Source organism: Xenia sp. Carnegie-2017, unplaced genomic scaffold (genome assembly GCF_021976095.1).
Source record: "Xenia sp. Carnegie-2017 unplaced genomic scaffold, XeniaSp_v1 HiC_scaffold_30, whole genome shotgun sequence".
Lineage (NCBI taxonomy): Eukaryota > Metazoa > Cnidaria > Anthozoa > Malacalcyonacea > Xeniidae > Xenia > Xenia sp. Carnegie-2017.
Genome location: NW_025813494.1, coordinates 788,503 through 809,199, shown reverse-complemented (window position 1 = coordinate 809,199; position 20,697 = coordinate 788,503). Strand labels below are relative to the sequence as shown.

At 34.9% G+C, this 20,697-nt stretch overlaps 2 long non-coding RNA genes and 1 pseudogene across 3 annotated transcripts; 1 reads left to right on the top strand and 2 right to left on the bottom strand.

The window, feature by feature from the left end:
- The first annotated feature begins 3,297 nt into the window (after positions 1 to 3,297).
- LOC124455145 lies at positions 3,298 to 11,584 on the top strand. The gene is made up of 3 exons (XR_006951727.1): positions 3,298 to 3,307; positions 3,729 to 3,732; positions 11,523 to 11,584. It is a non-coding gene; the product is annotated as an uncharacterized LOC124455145 (long non-coding RNA).
- Positions 11,585 to 11,790: 206 nt separating this feature from the next.
- LOC124455270 lies at positions 11,791 to 19,824 on the bottom strand (annotated as a pseudogene).
- LOC124455208 lies at positions 14,974 to 15,759 on the bottom strand. 2 transcript variants are annotated; one of them, XR_006951772.1, is made up of 4 exons: positions 15,750 to 15,759; positions 15,612 to 15,662; positions 15,388 to 15,453; positions 14,974 to 15,004 (listed from the first exon to the last, which is right to left on the bottom strand). It is a non-coding gene; the product is annotated as an uncharacterized LOC124455208 (long non-coding RNA). The 2 variants fall into 2 exon arrangements; XR_006951771.1 differs by having other exon boundaries at positions 15,612 to 15,659.
- Positions 19,825 to 20,697: the final 873 nt, after the last annotated feature.

Below are 20,697 nucleotides of genomic sequence, written 5' to 3'. Positions count from 1 at the left end.
ATTTTTTTCATATGAGTTATATTAACTGTTTGTTTACTGAAAAATTTTTGAAATGAGTTCTGACCGTTTTAGTAATTGGAAATCAGAAGTACTGATGGTAAAAATGGTTGAGCATAGACCAAAAATTGAAAAATATATTCCATGACAGGAAAATGTACCTAAATGTCACTGAAGATGTACCACATTTATATTCCAAAATTCTGATGACAATTCATCGCCATAACCTAAAATTTAAAAATAAACTGCAGGTGGAGGTGCATGTATGTTAAGCTTACATTCTTCTCTCCTGTAAGCAGCTGCCAAATTTATTATATACATTAAGATCAAAAGCTGTCAGTTTTCAAAAGCAAAGAAAATTATTTTATTTCGGCAAATTTTATTACCTGTTGTCAAAGGGATGTAATTTATCTAGTCTAACAAAATGTAGAAATTAAAATAGTTTGGGACTTGTGGGGAATGTACACCAATGATTTTCATTTTTGTTAACATTACATACTGTACTGGTTGACTGACATTTTTTTCCTGGATATCAAGATATTTCAGAATACAAGGGGGAAGGGTAAGATCTGACTTTTATAAGTTAGGAGGTCCAGGATTTGGCTTTTATAAGCAGGTGGGTTGAGCCCCTTCCCCTGCCTGACCTTGTGTTTCTTACAACCATACCTTTTACTGTTGAAATTATTGATTAGCCACAATGAAGTAAATATTCAGTATCATTTACTAGACATAATGAAATATATTATTTATGCATGTAGCTAGCGAAAAACATTTGGTCAAGTTCACGAGGCGCCACCATGGTTGGCGCCGAGCGAGAAATTTTCCGAATTTAGACTCCCTAGAACGTCGGAAACGGCAATCTTAGAAAGCAAATAAAGTGATATTTATGAGGAAATAGAACCATTTTGGTTAATTTAAATTGCCGAAGCATCTTATAGTAAAGCAGAGAAAGTTCAAAATAGCAAGGTAGATATGTGATTTATTTTCTCAACACCACATACATAAATAGATACCTATGTACATATTTCTTTTGTAAAGAAACTTTAACAAAAGAACCGAAAAGGCTCAGATTTGTCATCAACAATATCAAAAGTTGCATGAAATTGTCGTGCTGAAATGACAATCATCATTGACTGCATTAAAAGTTCCCGGAAAAAAATTCTCACATGCCATGGACGTAAGACATCATCAGCTTGTTATCAGCCATATGAATACCTATTTGTATAAGAAAGCAAAATCTTCGTGGTTTTTCCAATGAACTCTCTTTACTACTCATCATGCAATGTGTGGTCGTTTCTTTTCTCCTGACAGTATGTCTGTGAATGGAAAACTGCAAAGAGAACTAAACCTTGGCTCAAAGTATTTCTAAGATAATTTTTACCCTCTTCAAACATGAAAATGACCCTGAACTGTTAACTTGTAATTGACAAAACCCCATTTATCCTAACTTTCTGGAATACCAGATTGATACAATGGAATTAAAAAATTATTTCAATAATTCATCGCATCAATCACAGTGAAAGTCTTTATCTCTGTAAACAAAACAAAGTTGGCTTAACTAGCATTGGTATGTCAAACATATCACCATAAACCCTTTAGAAGATTTATCTTTTCTGAGGGCACTTCACCTTTCTACATCTTAAACACCCTAGGATTAACAAGGTCAAAATCTAAAACGCCCATATCCTGAAATCGCTCAGTCAGCATAGTCACAATTGTGTCAAGAATTTCAAAATACATTTGTTTGTAATTATGCTGCTGTCATACCTGTTACTGGTGGTCCCACTTTCTCAACAGCCAGGCTACACCTGACAATATTCTGTATCATTTCTCAGAGAAGCAACAAAGGCCTTGAATCTCTCAAACCTACTCATTCCATAATGAAAGTCAGTGTCCTTGTCTTGCAAGATAGAATAAAAGTACGGATGACTGCTCAAGAATCTCCGGACAAACATACCAAGAAACAAAACAAGAAGCCATTAAGGTAGCCAAGCAAACCAGTAACCTTTATTGGATTATCAGTAAGATTTTCAAATATGTCTATCAGTTTCTCATAGTTAGAATGCAATACATTGATGACATGAGTCTCTATAAATACCATCTTGTGTCACCAGGACTAGGGAAACTCAAGCCTATGGGATGATAGTAAAGCTTTTCTTTAGGGGAATTGCTAGTAAAGGTGCAGAAAGCACTAATATTAACAAAGAAAATCTTAACAGGTGAGATGGAGGACAGCCATATAATACTAGATTTAGTCTATGGGCAGCACAGTGAACAAATTGAGCATATGGGATAAATCCTGCTGAACTTGAGCTTGAACACCATTGAGATGACCAGACATACAGATGCACCATCATAAGTCTGTCCAATAAATTTCTTTTTCACATTATTATATTGACTTAACTTACCCTTAACCACTGATGATATAGCAGGTCAGTCCCATCACAACTAACATCAACAAACCCAAACTGTCTTTGAATGACGCTTTGTCCATTCGGAACAATTACACTCCAATTGTTCTTTGTGAAACATCAGTTGCTCCAATCAACCTGTATACTTAAGAAAGTGCAGCAATATATTTTAAAATCTCATCTCTATTATCTTATCAAGACACCAATCAAATCCTTCTGGATATAGGAGAGACTCCAGTAAACCGCCCTCCCCCAGCAAGGTGGGTTTCAGCAAGCCTTCCATGCAATCGCCTCAAAACAGAACCCATTTTGGCAAAACTTTCATAGGCTCTCTATAATTTCTATTCATGCTGCTACTAGATTCATCATGCCCCTAAATGCAAGCTCTTGCCTAGACAAGTATAAACAGCTTCTGTTATGGTTTTCAACATTTCCTGTTTTGCCTTACCTCCTCGTTATGACGCTGAATCTCTTCACGTCTAGTTTGTGACATGAGACAGTCGATACGAGGCTGAAAACCGTAGGTCTTCCAGGTCTTGTAGGCACCTATGTGCGATTTTGCCTTCTCATGCTTCTTACAATCGATAGGAAATTCTTTATGTTTTGAATCCCTGTCTGCGTCCATGAAGATGACGATCCAGGGCAAAAATAAAAGACAAGGCCAACAGAACAATGCATTCTTTTCTGAGCTACAAGAGTCAATCTTTCTTCGAGTACCAACTTGCCTGAAAGCTTCTATTGCCTGTAGTCGCTTGTAAATTTGGAATTGGCTGCTGCTTTACGAGTATATTTTTGTTGCCTGACTGTCGAATTGCTCGACTGACTGATTATTTAATTAGATAAGTTGTTTTACTCACCCAACAGCAAGATGTTCAGAGTTAGGACTGAGGCAGAGACATGTAACTTCGCTCTTGTTACCTTGTAAGACATTCACCTAGACATTTAGATAAGCATATCATAAAAACACATTTTAATAGTAGAAAATCTAACATTGTTTTGGTTTCAACAATTCTCTAATACTTTTCGCCAAGTCTAGCGTCCCAAATATATACATTTTCTTCTAGTGGGAACAATCGCGCGGCAAATTTCACGTCTTTTCTCGCCACTTTGAACAAGACACACATTAGCTCTAGCACTTCCCACTACGCCAAAGATTCCAGCTTCGACGTAACGCAGATAAGATTTTGTTAAGACCATTTTAAAGGAGAAAGAAGAGTCCTAAATAGTGGAAATTCATCTTGAGATACTACAAATTGTCACGATTTCCACGTTGGGATTTATGGCGTCAGATTTCCGCCAATATAGACCAGGAGGGGAAAGGGGGGTGTTGTCCAATGGTATCGTCCCACAGTGGGGGCGATGGTGCATGTTTTGTAGCACAGACGCTAGCATGGTAGTTATTTTTACACATTTTCAACAACATCATGAACAATTCTTACTACTATATAACACGTGAGCCAACGAGCTTCCAAACTGTATATGTGATTCATCGATATTTCTTTTGAACAAATCTTCAGCAGACTTTGTGTTATTAACGGATTGTTTTTGTATTGGAGCATGTTCCTCGTTAGAGTTTTTATCGTCGTCAACATGCTTGGAATCATTGGTGTTTTCATAGGTGAACGTGTTCTCATCCAAAACCCTCGAGCGTAGACTATGTGCTTCAATACGTTCAATTTCATCAAGCTATCTTTAAGCTGGCGCCGTCGTTTAAGCTGTCGCCGTCGTTTGCTGTTGTCGTCTCTGTCACTCTTTGATTTTGTTTCACTGTTGGAAGTTTCATTTTCCAGTATTTCTTCTATCAATCTTTGAATTGTAAATCTGTCATAAATGTTAGAGGATTTTATCCGCAAAATATGGAGATACAAAGTTTTGGAGAAAAAAATCTCTAACATTGTCACAGATATTACGAGTGGCGTAACAAAGTGTTTATGTGTTTGATATGCAATTGTTAAAACAATCTTAAGAAGACAAACAGCGCCAAAAATTTTATTGAAAATTGCTAAGCAAATTCATAAGCAACAATTTCAGAGCTTGCTCGGTCCAAATTAATTGAGAATTAATCTTAGCATGCGTAGTCTACTGCACCAACACTTCATCATGGTTATGGCAACGACCAACTGTATGTACTAGTACCGATTATGGAATAATTACCCATCTAACAAAATTTTAGATAAATCATCTGCGCATGCGTGATCTCAATGAGCATGCGTAGTCAACTTTACCATTCACCAAAGTTCATGGTCATGGCAACGACCAACTACATCTACTAGCACCACTTTTGAAGTAAATTGCACGCTTAGTAACAATATAATAGAGAAATCATCTGAGCATGCGCTGATGTTAACTAGCAGTGGAAGCTGGGTGCGATATAGTATGCAGTGGCTTAGGCCCAGATTCGGTCATGACCGCACTCTCCTGCGTACCCCAAGCAAAGCCTATCGCAGGTGATCTCGTGGTTTGATGGGCGGAAGCTTGCTATTGCATCTCCCAAGTAGGACAGCGTGGAGGGGCCGATATCTCACCAAAACGTTAACATGCGGCGTTCTAGTGCCTTACTTAAGAGGGTATCAAGCATGGACCGAAAACAGGTCTTTGCTTTTCAATTTATGTTTTGTTTACAAAATAAACCAATGTTCATAAAATAAACCAAGTAATGTTTCAATAACTTCTTCTGACACTGTGCCTTTTTCTTGCACTTATAATTTAAGACAACCTTAAACATGTTTTATACAATTTTTATTGGTTTATATCTTTCTGATTGAGCTCTCTCATTTACTGTTTCTCGCGTATCACGTGCAAACCATCCATGGCTACAGGACTGATAGGATTATCTGGTTCCTTAATTAACATGAGACATTCCAGTGCTCAAATATCTCGGGCAACGGGAGGCATAGAACAAAACGGGATTTTCATTTTTCAAAATTTATCTTTTCTTTAACATAATTCTTTCTCAAAAGGAAACTAGAACATCCAAAGATATTGCAAATTTTCAAACAATTTCTGCCTTTTGATTCATAACGTAAACCGACTCTAAGCATGTTCATACATTTTTACTTGTTACCTTTACAATGTAACTTCCTCAAAATCTCTCGTGATGAACGAGAGCCTCTTTATACAATATGACTCTCCCATAATGAAGAAAAGTATCCATGGGCTTCATGAAAGAAAGGATTATCTACTTTCAAGTTTCTACAAGATAACATTTAATAAGCCAAGAAATTTGTATCGTCTAAATTGAACCTCGCTTTGAACCATTATGTTATATAATTTTGATTAATTTTGGAAGATAAACTTTTCTTGCCTTACAATATTTTATGATCCAATCTAGAAAATAACTTCTTCTCGGGTAATTTTGCAATTAGACAGCACACTTTTCCACAATCTCACGATGAATCAACCACATTCTCTGTTGGTCCTTGTACTATTCCTCGTCAATGGCTATCCTTAGAACTCTTCTCACAATACTCCATCTATATATACAATTTGGCAGAGTGCACTTTGAATTTTCTTTGCAAATCTCTTGTGGTGATTGCTTCCTCTTCACTTTCGAAATCAGATTCCGTCGTTGTAAAGGAAAGATTCATGTAGTTATTTTACATATCTTTAACAACATCATGAACAGTTCCCAATCTCTACATACCACGTGAGCAAACGAAATTCAAATAGATTCAAATAGAAAGAATTACTTTGTTGTTAAACAAAATGCTTTGAATAATAACAATCGTCAAGCAAAAATCAGAAATATTGACTGAACCGAAAAACGATACCATGAGTTCCAAAAACTTGACGATAAAAGTGTAAAAGAAAATGAGACATGGTTGCCACAACAACGCGAACAGTTATCCTATTCAAGCATCTTTAGACTTTACTGTCATTCTTATCCTGCAAAGCCTATATTTCCAAATTTGAGTGTGTTTGATCAAAATAATGTTGTAAGTGAAGGCTACCTGAAACACCCTGAATCTCAGTTGAACTGTAGGGAGCTTCATTAAAGGAATGACAAATGAGTTTAAAATCCTCACTGGAAATCTTAGTTACCACCACATTACACCGCAGAGGTGATTTCCCGCAGTTTTGGCTTCATAAAAGGTAGCGTCCCAGTTGTATTTAGCTCAATGGCATGGTCTATAAGCTAGCTACACTACTTATCATTTTATAGCTATTGAACAAAATGGTTTGATACCGTTTTATCTATATATTGTGTTGCAAGTCGTCTATATAGCAAAACATATAAAATTTGCATTCCCATTCTATCATTTTGCTGCTATGAAAAGAATTCATTATTTCAACATTAGGGATTTTTCATTTGTAAGTGGGATTGTACGACACTATTTCAGCAATACTGCATTCCAACTCAATTGGAACAAAAGTTAACTAAAAGTTAGATCTGCAGTTGATGCACTTCGTATTGTTAGAAACAAATTTATCCATGATTGTAGTGGTAAAGTATCTGATTCCGAATTTGACAAAATGGTTTTATATTGAAAATCTTTCAAGATCTAGGATTTTCATTCAATGAAATTAATAAAATAAAAGACAACGAAACAAATTTAATTCTTTTCAAGTACTTTTGCAAACCAAATCATGGCATTGTTAAACTACAAAATTTACAATCAAACAGCAGATCTCAATAGCTTGTGCAGTACTAACAATAATAAACTGACATACTACTATATTTCTGGTAATCCTGGCAGTGGTAAATCTCAATTAGCTAGACAAATTTGCAACGAAATGTTTAACTCTGTTGACTGGGAAAATAAAACTACATTTGTGATGACACTCGAAGGAAAAGATGCTGAATCTCTCTTAAAAACTTATAATGACCTATGTCAACGTTTGAACATCCATGAACATTTTATTGAAAATGTTTTTAAAAATGTAAAAAGCAGCGAAGACAGAATAAAACACTTTCATTTCCTGCTGACACAAAAACTGAAATCTTGAGAATATGGTGGATTTGTTGTTGATAACGTGGTTGAACTGGATAAAATTTATCCATTATTACCTCAAGTTGGTGATCATAATTGGAAAATGGACAAATTATAGTAACTGTCCAAAATACCGATGCTATACCACCAGATGACAATTTAAACAAACACATTTCAATCAGTCATGGTATGAATGATAAAGAATGTCGTCAAATTCTATCTGTCTATTCCGATATTCATAATCATGATGAAGAGTTTTAAAGAATTTGTCAGAAAAATTAGATCGTCAACCATTGGTCCTGCAAGTGCTGCTTACTACGTAGGTAGTAAAATAGTGCAAATCTGAATTAATGTGGAGCAATATTTCGATAAGTTGACTGAAGGAGAGCGACAGAGCATGGATGCCACATTTCAAAAGATCAATACAGCATATTCTGGAGGTAAATCAACTATATTGAAAACTGTTGAGCTGCCAGTACAAAAAAGTACTCAAGAATCCATATTAATGGGAAAAGTTTTTGTCTTTTTCGATAATATCTTCGATCCGTTACCACAAGATATTATCATACAATTTATTAAAAGCACTGATCCACATACGTCTGCAGAAGATATATTCCCAATTAAACCATTGTTCGTTATTCCTTCAATCCGAAAACAATGACATCCGCCTGCACCGCGTTGTACATGAAGCCATCATAAATTATCAAATTTGGCAGACCTCTTGCAGTAAACAAAAGAAAATAATTCGACTAAGATGTTCTACTTGCGTGTCAAGTCGTTTGGGCACTCTATCATTTTGAAGACAGAGAAGATCAAATCAAAATAATTCCCCATCTAATTAAATTCATAACAAATTCATCATTTCAACATTTCCTAAATAAGTTGATCGATGTAAATCATCAAAACAAGAACTTGATGAAAGCAATTGGAAAATTGCTAATTACTTGCAAATGTATTAAAAATTTTACAACTTTAAACAGGCCATCAATGTACTTAAGGATATAACAACAATTCAAACTAGAGGTTAGGTGTTAATCATGTTGATGTTTCATATTCGTACAACGAGATGGGTTGGTTGCTTCGGGAGAATGGAGAGTACGAAAGCAAAAGATTTTCATGAACGAGCGATGAAAAAACAAAAAGCATTTCGACCTGACCATGTTAATATATAGGACAACGTACAACAATCTGGGTTTGTCTACAAAGATATGGGAGATACGAAAGCAAAATATTTTTATGAACGAGCGATGGAAATTACATGAAAGCATTTCGACTGACCATGTTAATATAGCGACAACGTACAACAATCTGGGTTTGGTCTACAAAGATATGGAGAGTACGAAAAGCAAAAGATTTTACGAACGAACAATAGAAATTTACACAAAAGCATTTGGACCTGACCATTTTATATTGCGACAACGTACAACAATCTGGGTTCTGTTTACAGAAATAAAGGAGAGTACAAAAAAGCAAAAGATTTTTATGAACGAGCGATGGAACTTTACATGAAAAGCATTTGAACCTGACCATGTTTATATTGCGACAACGTAACAGTCTGGGTTTGGTTCACAAAGATATGGGAGAGTACGAAAAGCAAAGATTTTTACGAACGAACAATAGAAATTTACACCAAAGCATTTGGACCTGACCATGTTTATATTGCGACAACGTACAACAATCTGGGTTTGTTCACAAAGATATGGAGAGTACGAAAAGCAAAAGATTTTTACGAACGAACATTAGAAATTTACACAAAAGCATTTGGACCTGATAATGTTTATATTGCGACAACGTACAACAATCTGGGTTCTGTTTACAGAAATAAAGGAGAGTACAAAAAAGCAAAAGATTTTTATGAACGAGCGAAGGAAATTTACATGAAAGCATTTGAACCTGACCATGTTTATATTGCAAGAACGTACAACAGTTTGGGTTTGGTTCACAAAGATATGGGAGAGTACGAAAAAGCAAAAGATTTTTACGAACGAACAATAGAAATTTACACCAAAGCATTTGGACCTGACCATGTTTATATTTGACAACGTACCACAATCTGGGTTCTGTTTACAGAAATAAAGGAGAGTACAAAAGCAAAAGATTTTATGAACGAGCGATGGAAATTGAAATGAAAGCATGTGGACCTGACCATGTTAATATTGCGACAACGTACAACAATCTGGGTTTAGTTCACAAATATATGGAGAAAAAAAGCAAAGATTTTTACGAACGAACAATAGAAATTTACACAAAAGCATTTGGACCTGACCATGTTATATGTTGCGACAACGTACAACAATCTGGGTTTGGTTCACAAAGATATGGAGAGTACGAAAAGCAAAAGATTTTTACAAACGAACATTAGAAATTTACACAAAAGCATTTGGACCTGATAATGTTAGTATCGCGAGAACTTACAACAATCTGGGTTTTGTTAACAGTAAAATAGGAGAGTACGAAAAAGCCAAACATTTTTGCATACAAGCGATGGAAATTCAAACGAAAGTATTTGGACCTGACCATGTTAATATCGCGACAACGTACAACAATCTGTTTGGTTTACAGTAAAATAGAGAGTACGAAAATGCCAAACATTTTGCATACGAGCAATGGAAATTCAAACGAAAGCATTTGGATCTGACCATGTTAGTATCGCGACAACCTACAACAATCTGGGGTTTACAGTGATATGGGAGAGTACGAAAAAGCAAAAGATATTTACGAACAAGCAATAGAAATTAAAACAAAAGCATTTGGACCTGATCATGTTAATATTGCAACAACGTACAACAATCTGGGTTTTGTTAACAGTAAAATAGGAGAGTACGAAAAAGCCAAACATTTTTGCATTCAAGCGATGGAAATTCAAAGGAAAGCATTTGGACCTGACCATGTTAATATCGCGACAACCAACAATCTGGTTTTGTTCACAGTAAGATAGGAGAGCACGAAAAAGCCAAACATTTTTGCATACGAGCGATGAAAATTCAAACGAGAGCATTTGGACCTGACCATGTTAATATCGTGACAACGTACAACAATCTGGGTTTGGTTTACATAGATATGGGAGAGACGAAAAGCAAAATTATGAACGAGCGATAGAAATTCAAACGAGCATTTGGACCTGACCATACGAAAACGTACAACAATCTGGGTTTTGTTTACAGTAAGATAGGAGAATACGAAAAAGCCAAACATTTTGTAAACAAGCGATGTAAGTTCAAAAAGCGTTTGGACCTGACCATGTTAATATCGCGACAACGTACAACAATCTGGGTTTCGTTTACAGTGATATGGGAGAGTACGAAAAGCAAATGATTTTACGAACGAACATTAGAAATTTACACAAAAGTATTTGGACCTGACCATGTTAGTATCATGCGAGAATACAACAATCTGGGTTTTGTTAACAGTAAAATAGGAGAGTACGAAAAGACAAACATTTTGCATACAAGCGATGGAAATTCAAACGAAAGCATTTGGACCTGACCATGTTAATATCGTGACAACGTACAACAATCTGGGTGGTTTACAGTGATATGGGAGAGTACAAAAGCAAAAGATTGTTATGAACGAGCAATACTAAAGAAATTAACTTTGAAGCTTTATGGCCTACTTAAATTACACGGCCTGATATCTTGCCACAGTCAAAAATGCAAGGCCATTGAATTTTCCGGCGTGCTCTTCGAAATTTTGATCTTCTTCCTTCAAAATTGTTCATTGGCTTTACTTTATGGTATAATCTTGTAGCTAAAAGTCTAGCGATCATTTCAAGAGTTTATTGGCTGAAATTGGTCCTTTTTCGCCGAGAAATCAAAGTTTATAAATTGGTGCGATCGGCGGTTGTTTTGTTTATCACGCGCTCGTCTTCGTTCGAAAATTTTAGCACTTAAATCTATCGTGGATTATCTATCTTTGGTATCTACGTGTTCCTGGTACTTCCCTCTACATTTCTACAAGATTTTGAGTCCGTGAATTAAAGAAAAATTTACACTAAAGTCCTAACAACAACAGTTGTATATAAAAAGTTTAAATATATTCTTGATAATATTCAATACAAACATTTGTATTTTCAAGTTTTCAATAGTCATTTAGTTACTGGAACAGTTTTTTGTTAGCTAAGAAACTTGTATGGAACTTTTACAGTATATGAGATTAGTACGTTTGCAATCTATCTAGTCTGAAGTTGTAAAGCTCCTTAAAATGAGTGAAATGTTTGTTGGGTCATTTTCATGAAAATAAATCCATCTTAGAAGAACCATGACAATTTTACATCCCTTTGTTGAATGCTGAAATGACCAGACTTTGTCATATGAGGATGCAGTTTTTTCTGTATTCATTTTGGTAACTCATAAAATACATTTTTTGTTTATATGTTTTGTAGATGGGTGAATTGCTTGATAATTGTTAATCGATTCATTATTTCTTCTTGTTTATAGTTGGAATTACTCCCCTACGTAATGTAATAACTTATTTTAATTCTATATTTTCATTCGATGGAGGTATTCACCGATAGTTGTGATGTTGAATTTGATGATCTCACTTTTATTTAAATTTAACTTTTCTGAAATCAGTTTGCAGTAGGATTATTTATGTAGCTGAGAGCTAGGATTAGACGCAAAAAAATGTATTTCAATGTCATAGAAGTAAAAGACTCCGATTGTCCTTGTCTGGCTAGCCCATTATTTAGTTATTAAAATACCAAGATCGAAATTCTTTTCTTTAGCTTTTAAGACTGATCCAGTATCAATAACTGCTGAATCATGCAAAATTTAAACGTCTGCTGATCACGAAAATTGTAATTTAAAGGGCACACGGGGATTTTCCTTGTCCCTCTAGGGGTACAGTTTGGGTTAGGGATCTTCGAAGATGGCTATAGACAGAAATCAACCGAAGCCATTGTGTACTTTTGAAGACAATCGTTTTAATTGTCAAAGTATCAACAACAAAATAACCTTCATCGAAATTTCCTCACAATTGTCTTCTTCTTTTTTCGTATTTGTCTCAGTCTCTCGCGTGTTTCGCCAAAGAAGGTGACGTCACGATTCTCAAGCTGTCTTTGAATAAACTGTAGTCCCGCCAAATTGAATCCAACAGTATCCTAAAGATAAAGCAATCATTGCAAGTGTGCCATAGTTTTATCGGCGTCGATGTAAAAATTCAAGAAAATTTATTCATTTCATATAATTGCAAAAGTCATCTGTGGCAGTTTGAAGTACACAATTCAAAAACTCAAGACGACTAATTTAGCAAAAATTAAAAAACTAGAGAAAAATGAAATCTTCATACTCTTGAATATTTTTGTTTCTAAATACATACTTTTTTCTCTTCTTAATACACAAAAGAATATTCTATGAATCTTTTTAATACAAAGCCAAACTCAGTATTAAGATTGGCACTGTAATGTGAAAGAAAGCCTTAATTGCTCTTAACCAATCAAAATAGACGACTTTTTCGTGTTAAGCTTACAGTCATTAAAGTGTCGACAAAATTTACCACGAATAAATTAACGTACGTTCGTGTAGCGCATGGTAAAATTACGGGAGAAATTTGGCGATACTTGCGTTTTCATAAACGTACAACTTCCTACCTTCATTTCGCGAACTCGGCTACGACAATGTGATCTGATAGAGTCTATTACTGGCAGTAGTTCAGGAATGGATATGATCTTGTTGTGATGTATTCTATCGTAACAAAATATGAAAAAAAATGAAAAATATCCAGCATTGTACATAGGTATCTCGCCAATTGTATCATATATTCAGCAATACTGAAGGAACGTGATGAAATTCTTAGGGAATGATTTAAAGACAGACATATTGAAAAAATATCGATCGAAACCAAAAACAAAATTACGTCTTAATCTTACCGCAGCAGAAAGAACAAACATCGACAACTTAACTCTGTTTCCCAACCATTCTAAACAATCACGTACATCTGGGATTAGCAAAATTTGAAAAGGAAACCTGTACCTTGTGAACTAATGACGCACGAGTCAAAATACATTTCACTTCACCTTAATCCACTCAAGAAGAAGTTTCAGTACATCAATAACATAGTCAAACGGTAACACAAGCAACGATTCTTCAAGTTCACTGAAATTAAATAATTTAAATGTTTTGTAGAAAAACACTTGCTTCATAAGATACCTCTCTACTGCATTCAAAGAACACTTGATATTTAATTCCTTTAGTAACTCCAACGAGACACTTTGCCATAGTTAACGTTTAAAATGCTCTAAATTAACTTTTAGTACAAACAACGATTCTTCACGGGATAATTTGCTGCTCTTTATAATACTTCAACCTTACCTTGATTTTACTTTTTTCACCACTAGAAGTACGTACTGTACAGGCTGTGAGAAGAAAAAATATTTTACAAACGTCGTAAGTTTATGGTCCGGGAAAAGGAGGTTGACATAGACAGGCATTCAATCGTAGAACAACAATATTTATGGCCTCCATCTTCGTGGTCAAGATATTTTATTTCATTATTACAAATCCTGTGTATTTTATATTTAACTTTCTAGAGTTATTATAAATGTAAAGCCATCTCATCCATTTTTCCCTTATCTACGTACGTACGTATGTAAATCTTGCAATCTTACCATTACATTAATATTTACATTAATCATGCTCAACATGCACGTGGCTTTCACCTTGTATCACGTGGTCTTCATGTGATTCTCAAATAGAAACATTGAAGATATAATAAACTTACACTGACATTACCAAAGGCAGCAAGAATCGGATGAATGGCGCGCTTTGAAAGCTGTTCAAAGGAAAGAAATGTATGTGAGAGCAAAAAGAACTTGTGTAAAAAACGAAACTGGGATTTTCTGTATAAATCAGACAATAGTGAAGGGCGAAGGGCGTGGTTCCAATTAGAGAGTGTGGAAATATTGGTGGTAGTTTCATGGGTAGGTCAGTGCAGAGCGTGGTCCCAATTAGACAGTATGAAAATAATGGTGGTTTCATTGGTAGAAGAGTAATAACAGTGTAGTGCATTGTCCCATTAGAGAGAAAGAAAATATATTGGTGGTTTCATGGGTAGGGTTAAATAACGATGCAGGGCGGTCCCATTAAACAGTATGAAAATATTGGCGGTGGTTTCACAGGTAGGGTTAAATAACAGTGTAGGGCGTTGCCCCATTAGAGAGTAAGAAATATTACTGGTGGTTTCATGGGTAGAGTAAAATAACGATGCAGGGCGTGGTCCAAATTAGAGAGTAAGAAAATATTGGCGGTGGTTTCACACGTAGGGTTTAATAACAGTGTAGGGCGTTGCCCCAATTAGGGTGTTTGTCCGAAAGTTTTGTTATGTTGCCGGTCGGTTATTTAAGATTGTTCATTTAAGATTTAAGATTGTCTATACGTATAACATAAACATTTTGTAGATGTGCAGAGCAAGAAATAACAAAACTTTCATTTAAGATTTAAGATTGTCTATACGTAAAACATAAACATTTTGTAGATGTGCAGAGCAAGAAATAACAAACCTTTCATTTAAGATTTAAGATTGTCCACATATAACATAAACATTTTGTAGATGTGCAGAGCAAGAAATAACAAACTCAATGTTTTGTCTTTGCACTTGACTCGCTTTATGTTCAAGTTCTTTCTGTCTTTCTTCCTTAAACAATTCAATGGCCTCCATGATTCTTTCAGCCTAATGAAGAGATAAGAGAACAAACATCAACATAGTAATCTCCAGGCGTATATTATATATTATACTTCAATATCCTCCAAGTATCCCAATCATACTGTATTATCTTCCAAGTATCTATATTCTACTATAATATCCTCCAAGTATCACAATCAAACTGTATTATCTTGCAAGTATCTGTATTCTACTATAATATCTCCAAGTACTCCATCTGAATGTAAGCTTAAACATTTGCCTCATATATGCACAGTCTTCACATGTCTTTGGTGTACTACAGTTTTCGATATATCTGTATGATTTTGAGGTATCTTTCAGGTACTATAGGGGGGACTGGGCACAAAACCAATAAAATTTACTTGCAATGCTAATACAACAACAAAACTAACTCCTTTGATCGTCTCGATAGTTTTCTTGCCAGCTTTAACAGCTTCTGTGTCTTGTTCACCTGGAATCTAAACAACATCATGGTTTAAATAAATGAATTTATTTAGTGCAATAAATGCAACTTCCACAAGATTTTTTCCATAGTGAAAGTATATAACAAATACAGAGTAGTTGGGCTCAAGATGGAACATATATATCTCATGTTACATAGTAAAAAGAATCTTACAATTGTTTCAACTCCTGTTACGGCGCTTTCTTCGTAAGCTGCTTCCCTCTCCTCAATAGAAAAATTAAAATAAACATTGAAAGTACAGGTACTATATGCATATTTTTGTAGCTCCAGCAACAGATCTATGTATAGTACCATTTCTCTCCTCTTCGACAAACAACGGTTCGTCCGTTCGTTCCCAAAGTCTTAATGATTTATCATGTGACCCACTGATCTATAAGATAAAATAAAATGCATGTGGAACTGGAGTGTTAAGAATAAGTGTTGATCTTTGAGTAAATGGTACTCTTATTGATAATAACGTTTTTCGTTTATTCTTTCATTCATATCAAGCAAACCTATGTTTAAAATTATCTAAAACCTTCCATACTTGACACACTTACAACAAACTCGCCGTCATGGCTGATTGCAAGACTCCATATTTCTGAATGATGATCTTCTAAGGTCGTAACATGAAGAAAAATCTGTCCGCGTCCCAATATTTATCGTTTTATCTTTACTTGCACTGAAGAAATAATGAGTTTTCGGCACGAACCGTACCATGACACTAAAGAAGATTAAAGCTATTACAATATAAATAACGAATATACATGTAGGTATTACTTATGTAATAAGTTGATAACATGAGAATATAAGGTATAAATAATGAAAGCACATGGTATTTAGGAAGGTAATATCGTTAACATGAGAATATATACATACAATGAAAGTACATGTAGGTATTACTAGGAATAATGTTGATAACATGAGAATATACAGTATACAATGAAAGTACATGTATTAATTAAGTATAATGTTGATAACATGAGAATATCAGATATACAATGAAAGTACATGTAGGTATTACTAGAAGGGTAATGTTGATAAACATGAGAATATAAAGTATACAATGAAAGTACATAGGTATTGTGGGGTGTAATGTTGATAACATGTGGGTAAAAAATGCAGCAAATCTATGTATAAAACAATTGAGGACGTTTGCTAGTATGTTATACGTATGAGGTATGGTGATGACGAAACAATGATAAACCAGGGTAAGAGGGTTTAATAGGTATAATGAAGATGTACATAGGATACGAGTGTATAGTAGGGATATAATCGACTGTTTCTATTCATATATTACTATCATAAAATTGCGTATCTGTCATTTAAAATTACATTGTACGTACCTGTCATCATGGGCGAATATTGATTTTCGACAATCACCAAAATCAAACCAAATCTTAATGTTCTTGTCAACGCCACCAGAAACGAGGAGAACGTTATCCTGTAAAAAATGAATCAAGGATGACAAAAATACGAATCCAAAGACAGAGAAAAGTTTCAAAAATAAAAACGACGCCATTGAAAAGCGTTCACTAATGCAAAGTGGTCAAGAGATGGACTGCTACACGCTCTACACTTTCACAACAGAGAATTGATAAAAATTTGCACGGTCATACGTAGTTGACATTATGTACGTCTTTTTCAAAGTTTCAAATTAATTTTCATTACATTCTCATAATCATCGCTCATTTAATAATTCCTTACTTTACGTCACAAACCTAAACTTCCTCGTTGGGGTTTAAAGCAACATTGAAGAAAAGCTTACCCAGCAAAATTTACATTCTTTGAACTGTCGCATAAGTTAATTATTAATATAAAATTTATGCATAATATAAAATTGATTCACATTGTAAATTTAATTCGAAAATATCTAATTCGAAAAGCTTTTGCGAAATGACTTATTTACAGCTTGTAGTAATGTATCTTTTGTGTATACGTATTTTTCTTCTATTTTATGTGGTAAAGTTCTTTCAACCAAAATAAAAACATATTATAAAACATGATATCAAAACAGAGTTGGAAGCCGTTCCTGTGAGCTTGAAAAACAGTATAATTTATGCGACAGCTAAAACGGATGTGACGTATACAAAATGTGCGTCCATGACGTAAGCTAAGGATTCTTCAAACACACCATACACGTTAAATGATACAGTCAAACGTGGATACTTTGAAACACACGTCATATGAATAAAACGTACCGTTGATATATCCATGGTAACAACAGGTAATTTATGACCATAGAGGGATAGGAAGAACTAAATAACGACGCGGGAAAAGTAACCACATTTAAAGAATGAATACAAAAGTAATTAGGATAAATGGACAGGAAAATGTTTATTTAGTTAAATTTTTGAGACTTCTGTAAATCAAATTATAACGTTGATGGAAAGCATAAATTAATCCAATGTTACGTAACTATTAAAGTCAAAATATCGCCTTCCTTTTACAAGAGTCGATTTTTTTAGTGAATTTTTTTTAGGAAAAGGAAACAGTTCTAACTCAAAGAGCATTTTTATCGTGATTCATAGAAAAACAAATGGGAGAATTTCGTACAAGGAGTCATCTTTAAAGTGATCTACAGCAACAAATGAAAATATTCTAACAACTGCTATCCAACATCAATCCATTATCCAGGATCATCAAATCTGCCTATAATACCATCAGCTGCTATCCAATATCATCAACTACGTACAAAAATATTTAAAAACTTACCTTCAATGTATCAGTGAAGAAAATTTTCATTGTAAAATCAAGCAAAGCCACGGCATAAACTTTTGGTTTGGACTGCAAAGAAGGTTGGCACGTGATTAAACGAAAGATCATAAGTACATAAACCCCCACAGTAACGAATATATCAACAACTAACCTGAACTTTACACACATTACGTCATCATTCATCTTTAATGTCCGTGCATGACAAATACTTAATCGTTGACTAAACAAAATAATACAAAATGAATCACCAATTGTACAACGAAAAAATAAACCAATTAGAAAATACTGAATCATACAATTAGAAAATGTTAAGCTGAGATAGAAAAACAAAAGCGGACGGTCACATTTAACCATTCTTTACAAACATCATGAAATGCACAAGAAAAACAAGAGAAAAACATTATTGTGACAAGCTTTAACAGAATTAGGTACATGAAGTTGTTTTGCTCCGACAGACAATGGACATTTTTCGTCTTAGAAAGATCACGTGTGAAAATCACGTTGAGTGCAAACGTTGCTTACATGCAAACTATTTAATACCTGCAGTTGAATAGTCATCCGTAATCAAATCAAATTCCCAAAATTTTACATCCTTGTCACCACTTCCTGAGGCGAATAGCGTCTAGAAATTGATGAAATTATCATTTCTAGATGTGCGTAGTCTAGAGATCCCTCTGAACAATTCACTGAAAGAATATATGAGGACGAGGGGGAGAGAAGTGAAGCATATGTCACTTCAAGGAGTTACAAAATGACAAGCAGAAGAATAACTTAAGTTTGCAAACAAAAAGAGCGCTGCTATTTCTGTTACAGAAATAATCGAAAGAAAGCATATTAAGAAGGGCATGGTATATACATAATATATTAATCCAAACACTCGTTTTAATATGCACATGAAAAACATGTGACTTGGACGAGATTTGAGCTGCACCTCGGGATACTAGTCCGCCGCTCCATCTGTTGAGCTACCAAGCCTACAGGAATTGGAGACGAGTCAAATCTCTTTTAAACTCCGTATGGACGAGATTCTCGCCACTATACAGTTTCTTACTGGATGGCACTGTGTTTCGACTTTATTCCAAAGCAAATCATCAGAGTATATATATAATATATTAATCCAAATTCTGTCTCCAATCCCTGTGGGCTTGGTAGATCAACAGGTAGATGGCGGACTAGTATCCCGAAGGTGCGAGTTCAAATTTCGTCCAAGTCACATGTTTTCTGCATACAAAACCGTAAGTTAGGATGAATAAATTATATATATTCTCTGATGATGGCTTTGAATAAAGTCAAAACACGGTGCCATCCAAAGTAAACTGTTATAGTGGCGAGAGTTCCTCGTCCATACATGGAGTTTAAAAGACATTTGACTCTGTCTCATCCCTTAGGCTTGGTAGCTCAACAGGTAGAGTGGCGGACTAGGAATCCCGACGGTACGAGTTCAGATCTCGTCAAGTCACATGTTTTCATGTGCATATTCAAACAGTAGAGATTAATATATTATAAAGGGCATGGGAGTCAACAAATTTTGTCAAAAATGTTGCTTTCCAACGACCACACCAAAATATGTTTTAAATGAAGCAAAGTTCACATTATCGGGAGCTAAACACAACGACCAAATAGCCCCATCGTGTGCGTCCACAGTTTAAAGCAATGAACCAGACGAACGTCAAATATTTGAGTTTGCCAGCCTGTAAAGGAAATTTAGAGGGTCAACATCTTACATTGGCTCACTACTTTATAAAGTCATCTTCACTGTTGTTGTATACTTTAGTACCAAAAGTAAGTCTGTCACATGACCTTACATTGTCTCACTACTTTATAAAAGTCATATTCACTAATACATAAATAAACACGGTCTCCCAAATGGCTTCCTGTGCCAGCTTCGCTTTTCGAGTCATGGCAACAGGCATCCGACCTTCCTAGAAATACAAACAAAGAAAAGCACCCAACGTTAGTATTTGACATTTATGAGCGTCACAACAATGTTGGTAGCAACTGAGGTTATATCATAAGATGTCTGTTGTTTTCGATGAATGCTGTGGGTGAATTAGTAACACCGCTGGACGCCGTGGTGAAGGTATCGCGTTTTCACACCAGTACCGATAAGTTGAGCCAATCTGTTGGGAAATGCATTTCAGTATCTAGAATGAAAACAATGACTTTAGGGAAACGTAAAAATATGCTGAGCGGAACGAGCATTTGAGCAACGAAAACGAGTTCAACAAGACGAACATAAACGTTAAATACATACGTAGAAAATATCTTCAAATAAAAAATATCTTGAGAAAAAACTTCATTTTCTTATGTATATTTATTACAGATGTACATTTGTGGATAATGATTCTCTGATGAAGGGTATGAAATACGGTCAACAAAGCACTTGAAAATGAAAGATTTAGCAATATCGTGAAGATAAGACTACAGACAAGACCTAGACTTTTTTCCCTTTGATGAAAAAAAACAATCGATCATATTTTCAGTCGTAGACACCAACCATAATATATAGCAAGATGATTCTCTACCTCGAGCCAAGACTTCC